General features: G+C 47.3%; 1 long non-coding RNA gene across 1 annotated transcript; it reads left to right on the top strand.

The window, feature by feature from the left end:
* The first annotated feature begins 276 nt into the window (after positions 1–276).
* LOC116967644 lies at positions 277–12,001 on the top strand. Its single transcript, XR_004410292.1, has 3 exons — positions 277–313; positions 7,181–7,184; positions 11,992–12,001. It is a non-coding gene; the product is annotated as an uncharacterized LOC116967644 (long non-coding RNA).
* Positions 12,002–12,352: the final 351 nt, after the last annotated feature.

The following is a 12,352-nucleotide window of genomic DNA, read 5'->3' as shown; positions in this document are numbered from 1 at the left end:
AAAGGGATCAGGGGGTATGGAGAGAAGGCAGGTACAGGATACTGAGTTGGATGATCAGCCATGATCATATTTGAATGGCGGTGCAGGCTCGAAGGGCCGAATGGCCTACTCCTGCACCTAAGGATGTTAACATCTGCAGGCAGTAGTTGAAAGGACAGAGGGAGTGATCGTAGAGGCGATGAATCATCCTCATTGAAGATTCAGATGTGCATTGATGCCATGACTTTGGAGAGGCTTTCTGAGAAAGTGAAGAGTATAAGATGGTGCATGAATCGTGGCGACTCTTGTGTTTGGACTCTGTGTAGTCTGCACTGTTGGAGTTATTATGGCCCAAGTTGTGCCTCAGAGTCATAGAGGCACACGGCATGGAACAAGACTCTTCAGCCCCACCTTGGACACGTCACACAACATGGCCGATCTACTGTAGTCCCACAAACCTGAGTTAGGCACATGTCCCTCTAAACCTATCCTATCCATGTACTGATTTTACCATGAAATCCCCGACCCCACCTGAAACCTAAAAAAGAGAACGCGAGAAATTGCTGTGAAATGTCCAGACCATCATACAGACCAACCAGACAAAAATGACGAAGAAACTCTGCGGGTGCAGCAGCATCTATGGTGCGAAGGAAATAGGCAACGCTTCGGGCCGAAACACTTCTTCAGATCGACACGCCACTGAACTCCAGATTCAGATTCGGATTCAAACTTTATTGTCATTGTGCAGTGTATAGTACAGAGACAACGGAATGCAGTTAGCATCTCCCTAGAAGAGCAAACATAGAATATGAGCAATAAATAAATATATTTACGTGCATGTAGTAGTACAATTTTTTTCGGTGGAAGGACTGTCCGGGGGGGGGGGGGGGGGGGGTTGACTGGCAATCACCGAGGTACAGTGTTAAGTAATGTAACAGCCGCAGGGAAGAAGCTGTTCCTGGACCTGCTGGTCCGGCAATGGAGGGACCTGTAGCGCCTCCCGGATGAGAGGAGAGTAAACAATCTGTGGTTGGGGTGAGAGCAATCCTTGACGATGCTGCGCGCCCTTCGCAGACATCGCTTGCTTTGGACAGACTCAATGGAGGGGAGTGAGGAACCGGTGATGCGTTGGGCAATTTTCACCACCCTCTGCAGTGCTTTCCGGTCGGAGACAGAGCAGTTGCCATACCATACTGTGATACAGTTGGTAAGGATGCTCTCGATGGTGCAGAGGTAGAAGTTCACCAGGATCTGAGGAGACAGATGGACCTTCTTTAGTCTCCTCAGGAAGAAGGGACGCTGGTGAGCCTTCTTGACCAGAGTTGAGGTATTGTGGGTCCAAGAGAGGTCATCGGAGATGTTGACCCCCAGAAACCTGAAGCTGGAAACACGTTCCACCTCCGTCCCGTTGATGTGGATGGGGGTGTGCGTGCCACCCCTAGACCTTCTACAGTCCACAATGAGCTCCTTGGTCTTCTTGGAGTTAAGGGCCAGGTTGTTGTCAACGCACCATGCTGCTAGGAGCTGGACCTCCTCCCTATAGGCCGACTCAGCGTTGTTGCTGATGAGGCCAATTACCGTTGTATCATCTGCATATTTGATGATGGTGTTAGTACCATGTACAGATGTGCAGTCGTAGGTGAAGAGGGATTAGAGGAGGGGGCTCAGCACACAGCCCTGTGTAACGCCGGTGTTCATGGTGAGGGTTGAAGATGTGTGCTTGTCTAACCTAACAGACTGGGGTTTGTTTGTTAGAAAGTCCAATATTCAGTTGCAGAGGGACGGGTCGATGCCCAGGTTACCGAGTTTGGTGATCAGTTTAGAGGGTACAATGGTGTTGAATGCTGAGCCATCATCGATGAACAGCATTCTTACGTAAGTGTTTCTGTTGTCGAGGTGGGAGAGGGCGGAGTGAAGTGCCGTTGAGATGGCATCCTCCGTATTCCTGTTCCTGCGGTAGGCGAACTGGTAGGGATCCAGTGTGGGAGGTAGGCAGCCTTTGAGGTGTGCCAGGACCAGCCTCTCGAAGCATTTGGTGATGATGGGAGTAAGTGCAACTGGGCGGAAGTCGTTGAGGCTTGCCGCAGTGGAGTGTTTTGGCACTGGCACGATGGAGGTGGTTTGAAGTCATGTGGGGACAACAGCTTGGGCAAGTGACAGGTTGAAGATGTCAGTCCAGACGTCTGTCAGCTGCGCAGCACAGGCCCTCAGAACGCGCCCGGGGATGCCGTCAGGGCCAGCAGCCTTTCGTGCATTAATCCTGCTCAGTGCCACGTACACGTCGTAGGGGGTGAATGTGAGGTGCTGGTGATCGGCAGGGAGCACAGCCTTGATGGCTATCTCTAGATTGTCCCTGTCAAAGCGGCCATAAAAGTGGTTAAGCTCCTCAAGGAAGGAGGCTCACTGGATGTGGGGGTGCTGTTGGTGCTTGTTTACTTTGAGTCTATGTCTATCTGAATAAATTTGGATATGGGGTACAGGTTTTGCACAAAATAGCACAGAATTTCCTCGTACACACAAGGTGACGAGTGCACAGAACGAGCTGCCAGAGGCATGTACTGTTGTGACGTTTAAGAAACATTTAGACGGGTACAAGGATAGGACAGATTGAGAGGGATATGGGCCAAACGCGGGCAGGGGGGGTGTACCATTCTGGGGATGGTAATACAGGACGGAACACGTTCAGGTGGCAGATCTAAACCGGAGTGGGAGAAGGGAACATTGGTCCCAGGGCGGAGTTTACCCCAGACCGGTGTCAAAGCGGAGGGAGACAGGGTGATTGGTCCCAGGGCGGACCAATGTGACTGATCTCGCTGTTACGGGCTGGAGGTCCCGGAGCGATGCAGTCGATGGGATCATCCGCCCGGGACTGACACCTGGAAGATCCAGCCGTGAATGTCAGAAGCCGGAGCCTGGAGCGGAGCGACTGCGGCCGCATCTGGGGTCCGCTCAGGGCGCGGATTTGTTAATAAGCCGAAGCACTGAAGTGAGCGGATATTTCACCGCGATCATCACCTGCTCCCTGAACTTGGACTGAGTCGCTGCGTAAATAAATGTGTTGGTGCAGCAGCTGAGATTCCTCAACAAAAAACCGACGTTGTTAAAGATCCATTGAGAATTATTCCAATCATTTCCAGTTGCTGTGATCTGATAATAGACGAATTGTACAACAAACGTCAGCCACAGGAGGATGAAGCTGCCGGAGATGGTGAAGAGTAAAACCACTGACCTCCTCCTGCTCTCCATCTCCGGGTCACTGCGGTTCTCCCCCTTGCTCTCACCCCTCAGCCCCTTACGGACCCGACTGGCCACTAAAATGTGCCGGACTGTCAGAGCGTTGAGCAGCAGGATTACAGCAAAAGGGAGGAGCGGAGTTGAAACCGTGTCGAACCAGTCAAATGCCACCCACCCGGGGTCAGTGTAATAATTGTCTTTCAAGACACACAGCCACGGGACATTGTCCATGATTCCCCGGGGTTCCACTGTGAAGTAGCGGGGAAGGTTTTTCATCCAGAGCAGAACGCCGGCTGTTGCGAGAACCGCAGTCGCAGTTTTCCCGCTGCAATATTTTATTTTCAGCTTCTGGCAACAAATGGCCACAAACCGATCAAAGGTGAAAGTGACGGTGAACCAGACAGAACAGTCTGTAGATGCAAACCTCAGTACATCGATAACACTGCACACAGGGGACGGGAAACTCCATTGAATGTAATGATGTCGAATCCAATACAAAATGACCTCGTTGATAAGCACCAGTAGGTCGGCCGCTGCCATGGCCACCAGGTACCGAGTGGTGCAGGTGGAGAGGCCACACTTTCCCCGGGACAGGATCACAATCGCCACTAAATTCACTGCGGAAAGAGAAGGGGACAAACACTGGGGACTCAAATAGAGAAAGCTAGTAGACAGAATGGGAGGCAGGAAGCGGAAAAGGGAAGCACTCGGACACAAGACGAGAAAGAAACAAAACGGAAATAAACAGAGAATAAGAGACGGGGGGTTTCTTAAATGTGCATATTTTAATGCTAGGAGCATTGTAAGAAAGGTGGATGAGCTTAGAGTCTGGGTAGACACCTGGAAGTATGATGTTGTGTCGATCAGTGCAACATGGTTGCAGGAGGGCTGTGATTGGAAACTAAATATTCCAGGATTTCGTTGCTTCAGGTGTGATAGAATTGGAGGGGCAAGAAGTGGAGGTGTTGCATTGCTAGTCAGGGAAGATATTACAGCAGTGCTTTGGCAGGATAGATTGGAGGGCTCATCCAGGGAGGCTATTTGGGTGGAACTGAGAAGTGGGAAAGGTGTAGCAACACTTATAGGGGTGTGTTATAGACCGCCAAATGGGGAACGAGAATTGGAAGAGCAAATATGTAAGGAGATAGCAGATAATAGTAGTAAGCACAAGGTAGTGATTGTGGGAGATTTCAACTTTCCACACATAGACTGGGAAACACATTCTGTAAATGGGCTGGATGGTTTGGAGTTTGTAAAATTTGTGCAGGATAGTTTTTTGCAGCAATACATAGAGGTACCTACTAGAGGAGGGGCAGTGCTGGACCTCCTGTTAGGAAATGAGACGGGACAGGTGGCGGAGGTATGCGTTGGGGAGCACTTCGGGTCCAGTGATCACAATACCATTAGTTTCAATATAATTATGGAGAGGGTCAGAACTGGACCTAGGGTTGAGATTTTTGATTGGAGAAAGGCTAACTTTGATGAGATGCGAGACGATTTAAAAGGAGTGAACTGGGACATTTTGTTTTATGGGAAAGATGTAGAAGAGAAATGGAGGACATTTAAAGGGGAAATTTTAAGAGTACAGATTCTTTATGTTCCTGTTCGGTTGAAAGGAAACAGTAAAAATTGGAAAGAGCCCTGGTTTTCAAGGGAAATTGGACATCTTGTTCGGAAAAAGAGGGAGATCTACAATAATTATAGGCAGCATGAAGTAAATAAGGTGCTTAAGGAGTATAAGGAATGTAAAAAGAATCTTAAGAAAGAAATTAGAAAAGTTAAAAGAAGATATGAGCTTGCTTTGGCAAGTAAGGTGAAAGTAAATCCAAAGGTTTTCTACAGCTATATTAATAGCAAAAGGATAACGAGGGATAAAATTGGTCAATTGGAGAGACAGAGTGGACAGCTATCTGCAGAGCCAAAAGAGATGGGGGAGATATTGAACAATTTCTTTTCTTCGGTATTCACCAAGGAGAAGGATATTGAATTATGTGAGGTAAGGGAAACTAGTAGAGTAGCTATCGATACTATGAGGTTCAAAGTAAAAGAAGTACTGACACTTTTGAAAAATATAAAAGTGGATAAGTCTCCAGGTCCTGACAGGATATTCCCTAGGACATTGAGGGAAGTTAGTGTAGAAATAGCCGGGGCTATGACAGAAATATTTCAAATGTCATTAGAAACGGGAATAGTCCCCGAGGACTGGCGTACTGCGCATGTTGTTCCATTGTTTAAAAAGGGTTCTAAGAGTAAACCTAGCAATTATAGACCTGTTAGTTTGACTTCAGTGGTGGGCAAATTAATGGAAAAGATACTTAGAGATAATATATATAAGCATCTGGATAAACAGGGTCTGATTAGGAACAGTCAACATGGATTTGTGCCTGGATGGTCATGTTTGACTAATCTTCTTGAATTTTTTGAAGAGGTTACTAGGGAAATTGGCGAGGGTAAAGCAGTGGATGTTGTCTATATGGACTTTAGTAAGGCCTTTGACAAGGTTCCTCATGGAAGTTTGGTTTAGAAGGTTCAACTGTTGGGTATAAATGCAGGAATAGCAAGATGGATTCAACAGTGGCTGAATGGGAGAAGCCAGAGGGTAATGGTGGATGGCTGTTTGTCGGGTTGGAGGCAGGTGACTAGTGGGGTGCCTCAGGGATCTGTGTTGGGTCCTTTGTTGTTTGTCATGTACATCAATGATCTGGATGAAGGTGTGGTAATTTGGATTAGTAAGTATGCAGATGATACCAAGATAGGGGGTGTTGTGGATAATGAAGAGGATTTCCAAAGTCTACAGAGTGATTTAGGCCATTTGGAAAAATGGGCTGAAAGATGGCAGATGGAGTTTAATGCTGATAAATGTGAAGTGCTACACCTTGGCAGGACAAATCAAAATAGGACGTACAGGGTAAATGGTAGGGAATTGAAGAATACAGTTGAACAGAGGGATCTGGGAATAACCGTGCATAGTTCCTTGAAGGTGGAATCTCATATAGATAGGGTGGTAAAGAAAGCTTTTGGTATGCTAGCCTTTATAAATCAGAGCATTGAGTATAGAATCTGGAATGTAATGTTAAAATTGTACAAGGGATTGGTGAGACCAAATCTGGAGTATGGTGTTCAATTTTGGTCGCCCAATTATAGGAAGGATGTCAACAAAATAGAGAGACTACAGAGGAGATTTACTAGAATGTTGCCTGGGTTTCAACAACTAAGTTACAGAGATAGGTTGAATAAGTTAGGTCTTTATTCTCTGGAGCGCAGAAGGTTTTTTTTTTTGGTTTTTTTTATTTTATTAGAAGTACGGTAAATTACAATAACACACAACACATATATCTTAATACATTTTTTGTACCGCTTCATTTTTTTTTTTTTAAAAGCGTTAAGAAAAAGATAGAAGTAAGGAAAGTAAAGAAGGTGCGCAAGAGTTGTGAAGTGCAGGAGAGTGTTGGGAAAAGAAAGCCCCTTAGAAAAGAAGTTAGAGAAGGAAGTAAAGTAAGAAAGTAGACCCTAGAAAAGAAAGAAAGAGAAAGTGAGGACAATCGCTCTATTATAACATTAAACTCCGCAGAAAGACTACCAACCAAGTCTGTTTTTGTTGTTTTATCTCCCAATGCCAGGTCCTGATACCATTTATTTATTTATTTATTTTTTAAATTACTATTGCACCTCATGCTTGTAATAGGTCCATAAACGTAGACCACGTCTTTTGGAATTGGTTTGCTTTATCTGCTAATGGAGCGCAGAAGGTTAAGGGGGGACTTGATAGAGGTCTTTAAAATGATGAGAGGGATAGACAGAGTTGATGCGGACAAGCTTTTTCCTTTGAGAATAGGGAAGATTCAAACAAGAGGACATGACTTCAGAATTAAGGGACAGAAGTTTAGGGGTAACATGAGGGGGAACTTCTTTACTCAGAGAGTGGTAGCGGTGTGGAATGAGCTTCCAGTGGAAGTGGTGGAGGCAGGTTCGTTGGTATCATTTAAAAATAAATTGGATAGGCATATGGATGAGAAGGGAATGGAGGGTTATGGTATGAGTGCAGGCAGGTGGGACTAAGGGAAAAAAAGTTGTTCGGCACGGACTTATAGGGCCGAGATGGCCTGTTTCCGTGCTGTAATTGTTATATGGTTGTTATATGGTTATTATTGAACACGTTCTCCGGGGCTGAACACCGGCTCGACTTTCAGCTAAAGATCAGAAGCCTAGTATATTTGATCAGAAGTGTTGGAGTCAGTTCGCGACGGCAACTTTAACAATGTCAGACCCAGCTCCGACTGTGGCCGACCTGCCTGTTTCACGGTAGAAAAGATAAGGAGACGGGCGGGGGGAAACGAGGAGCCACCCGCTACAATAGGCGCAATAATCCTTTCTCTCGTTAACCCTGCTCACAGTCTCAGATGGAGCTGATTTTACAGACTTAACAGTCACCTACTGTGTTTAAACCAGGACTCTGGGAATGCTGCATCTGATGGGGACGAGAAGGGTTCCAGGAGTAAGGCAGGGATAACAGGTAACAGAGTGGTTCCGTTAATGGATTCATTCCACAGTGATTTTAGTTGGGAAACAACACACGCCGGTAGTTCCGCGGCCACTGGTTCAGAAGCTCGACCTCCTCAGCCGTCTGTGACACACTCCACACTGAGACATGTCCACGGGAGCGTATGTTCACTTTGATCAATAACTCAGACACAGTGAACTTCACAATGTAAACCCTTCTCAGTCACACCGTCCCTGAGAGCTGCCTGTCCCGAGCAGTGGGGCAACTCTGGGCAAGGTCACACTGTAGGCAAGAACAACATTCTAGTGGGTTCAAGAAGGAACTGCAGATGCTGGAAAATCGAAGGTACACAAAAATGCTGGAGAAACTCACGGGGTGCAGCAGCATCTATGGAGCGAAGGAAATAGGTAATATTTCGGGCCGAAACCATTCTTCAGACTGATAGGGGTGGGGGGGGGGGGGGGGGGGGGGGAGAAAGAAGGAAAAAAGGGAGGAGGAGGAGCCCGTTGGCTGGGGGATGGGAGGAGACAGCTCGAGGGCTAAGGAAGGGGAGGAGACAGCAAGGGCTAACAAGATTGGGAGAATTCAATGTTCATGCCCACGGATGCAGGGGTTCTAGTGGGTCCCGGCAGTGAGGGGAAACGAGGGTTAGTTTCGGCTGTCTGATAATAAGAACAATCACAGAGTTAATTAAAAACTATCTCACTGAGAGATTTGATAAACCCCATATTCTTGCACAACGACCATCAGTTGGGCATCTCATAACATGATCAGAATCAGTTAAACACCGCTTAACACACGGAATTATAAAACTTGAATTGTTCTGCTTACTTACCAGGGACTCCAACGGCAGCAATGATCACGTACAAAATTTTCTCCACGTAGAAATATTCCTGAAGCTTTTCCCACATTTTCGTTGCCCCTGTGAGCTACCGGTAATCTCTCGAAATGAAATGCTGGGACAGACCATTCCCGGAGGTTTTATACCATTTTATGTCTCCACCGGGACTGTGAAGTTTCAACATAGTTTAAAAATCGAGATTTGGAAATGATTCCCAAAGAGATTACATCAGCCAAGTGAAATCCCCGATGAGACAAGTTGTGATTTATTCAGGGAATTGATTGAGAAACTCCACTGGTTGGGAATTGTGACGATACTGAGGGATGGAAATTGAGAGCGGCGACATTGCTCCAGCAAAGGGGATATTGTTTCTAACTCCATCAGATCCAACTCTCCACCTCATGTTTTTGATCTGATTTCCTTCAATCTGCTTCACTGAGCACCACAATCCCAAATTCCAGGGACCCTCTCAGAGCTACTGCTGCCGAGTTTGAAGGTGAACTGGGCAACCTTTGTACACCGGTTGAAGAATTAGTTCAACAGATCATCTCAGACGAAAATGCCCCTCCACTCTTCTCTGCTACCTAATATGATAGCGGCTCAACTGACTATGACCTCAATCCCACGCTCCCGGTGACCCCGGTAACCATTCACTCCTTGCTTGCCTGGAATGGATCTGACTTTGTTCTGGGACAATCACATTCTCTGCCTTCATCACCTCCGAGGAGGAACGTCCCAAAGTCTCACGACACTCAGAGACAGATACATTGCCGCCTCAGAATTGTCCTAAACCTAGAAGAGCGAGTGTGTGAGTGAGAGAGTGATGCCGCACATCTCCCTCTCCCTTTCTCCCTCCACCCTTACTGCTGTCACTTTATCTGAACTGTTACTCTCGCTCTCTTACCCTCTCTAATTTCCCTCTCTGCGCCGCCCCCTCTCTGTGAACCTCTCTTCACTAGACCTCCCTCCCCTCTTGGTTGGGGGAGTGGGCAGATGAATGGCAGATTAAGTTTAATGCGGATAAATGTGAGTTTATCCACTTCGGTAGCAAAAACAGGAAGGCAGATTACTATCTAAATGGCGTCAAGTTGGAAAAAGGGGGAGTGCAACGGGATCAGGGGGGTCCTTGTACATCAGTCTATGAAAGTAAGCATGCAGGTACAGCAGGCAGTGAAAAAAGCGTATGGCATGTTGGCCTTAAGAACAAGAGGAACCGAATATAGGAGCAAAGGGGTCCTTCTGCAGTTGTACAGAGCCCCAGTGAGACCACACCAGGGGTATTGTGGGCAGTTTTGTTCCCCTGATTTGAGGAAGGACATTCTTGCTATTGAGGGAGTGCAGCGTTGGTTTAAAAGACTAATTCCCGGGATGGCAGGCCTGTCATATTTTGCAAGAATGGAGCAGCTGGACGTACACTCTGGAGTTTAGAAGGATGAGAGGGTATCTCATTGAAACATATAAGATTGTTAAGGGTTTGGACACGCCAGAGGCAGGAACATGTTCCTGATGTTGGGGGAGTCCAGAACCAGGGGCCAGGGTTTAAGAATAAGGAGTAAGCCATTTAGAACGGAGACGATGAAACACTTTTTCTCAGAGAGAGTGGTGAGTCTGTGGAATTCTCTGCCTCAGAGGGCGGTGCAGGCAGGTTCTCTGGATGCTTTCAAGCGAGAGCTGGATAGGGCTCTTAATAAATAGCGGAGTCAGGGGTTATGGGGAGAAGGCAGGAACGGGGTACTGATTGTAGATGACAGCCATTATCACATTGAATGGCGGTGCTGTTTCTAAGGGCCGAATGGCCCACTCCTGCACCTATTGTCTATTGTCTCTCCACCTCACTGCAATTCTCTCTTCGTTTCTCTGTATCTCTCTGACTTCCCTCTCTCCCTTTTGCCAACCCACTGGCTCTGAACCCTCTCACTTCAACTTCTCCCTCTTACTTTGGCAGTTCACTCTCCCTCCGTTTCTTCTATCATCTTCTCCTCTAATTCTCCGTTTCATCTTTAGTACTCCCTATCTCTCTCTCCATTTCCCCCAACTCTCCACCTGCTCGTCCTCACTTCTCTCTCCAACGTCTTTCTTGGGAAATGCGGGTAAAACGGCTAGCCACCATGGGATGTAACATTTGTCGCTATACCCCCTCCGTTACACACCAGGAGCCCTTCCAGATGAGACGGGTTTACCTGCAACTCCTCTGATCGCATCTAGTGCGTGCGGTGTTCCAGATATGGCCTCATTTTCATCGGCGTGGTCAAGCGTAGACTCGGCGATCGTATCATTCCTCGTTCCGCCGAGACCTGCTGGATCTCCCCGTTACTAACCATTGTAACTCCACTTCCCACACTGACCTGTCTGTCCTGGGCCTCCGCCATTTCCAGAGTGGAGAAACATGCAAACTGAAAGAACGCCACCTCATATTCCGCTTTGATACGTTACGAAATAATGTTATGGAGATTGAATTAGCCAGTGTTAGGTAACTAACGTGAAAATTCCCGCTTCCCCTCGACCATTCTCGCGTCTCACCCGACTCCCATCTGTGCATCCCGTCTTACCTCCACCGATATTCCTTCCTCTCTCCTTCGAATTCCATCCTCTTCAATCCTCATCTCACAACTTTTATCTTTTAAACTTTAGTCTCAACCACCTGAGTATGAAAACGCTATTCCCCCGCATCCGCTCATCATTCATATCACTCACTCACTCACTCACTCACTCACTCACTCACTCACTCACTCACTCACTCACTCACTCACTCACTCACTCACTCACTCACTCACTCACTCACTCACTCACTCACTCACTCACTCACTCACCCACTCACCCACTCACCCACCCACCCACCCACCCACCCACCCACCCACTCACTCACTCACTCACTCACTCACTCAGTCAGTCAGTCACTCACTCACTCACTCACTCACTCACTCACTCACTCACTCACTCACTCACTCACTCACTCACTCACTCACTCACTCACGCACTCACTCAATCGCTCACTCGCTCACTCACTCACTCACTCACTCACTCACTCACTCTCACTCACTCTCACTCACTCACTCACTCACTCACTCACTCACTCACTCACTCACTCACTCACTCACTCACTCACTCACTCACTCACTCACTCACTCACTCACTCTCTGTCACTCACTCTCTGTCACTCACTCTCACTCACTCACTCACTCACTCACTCACTCACTCACTCACTCACTCACTCACTCACTCACTCACTCACTCACTCACTCACTCACTCACTCGCTCATACCTCGGGTTGCCCTGCCTCCGCCTGTTCCTGCCTTCTCCCTCTTTCCACCACAATCAGTTTGAAGAAGGGTCCCGAGCTAAATCAGTTTGAAGAAAGGTCTCGATGTTCTTAGAAGGCATAGGAAGTTCGGCATGTCCCCTTCAACCCTCAGCAACTCAGATGCACCATAGGAAGTATTTGATCAGGGTGCAACACAGCTTGGTTTGGGAACATCTCCAGACAAGAACGCGAGAGATTGCTGTGAAATGTCCAGATCATCATACATACCAACCTCCCTTCTATTGACTCAATTTATAAATCACGCTGCCTCGGCAAGGCCAGCAGCATAATCAAGGACGAGTCGAACCCTGGCCACTCCTGCTTCTCCTCTCTCCCATCAGGCAAACGTTTTTGAAGTGTGAAAATACACGCCTCCAGATTCATTGATAGTTTCTTCCCAGCTGTTATCAGGCATCTGAATCATACTACCACAACCAGAGAACAGTGCTGAATAGATAGATAGATCTATTTAGAAACATAGAAACAAGGACAATAG

The sequence above is a fragment of the Amblyraja radiata genome, chromosome 40, assembly GCF_010909765.2.
Source record: "Amblyraja radiata isolate CabotCenter1 chromosome 40, sAmbRad1.1.pri, whole genome shotgun sequence".
Classification (NCBI taxonomy): Eukaryota; Metazoa; Chordata; class Chondrichthyes; order Rajiformes; family Rajidae; genus Amblyraja; species Amblyraja radiata.
The sequence above is the reverse complement of the archived record's forward strand: the minus strand, read 5'-3'. Positions and strand labels throughout refer to the sequence as shown.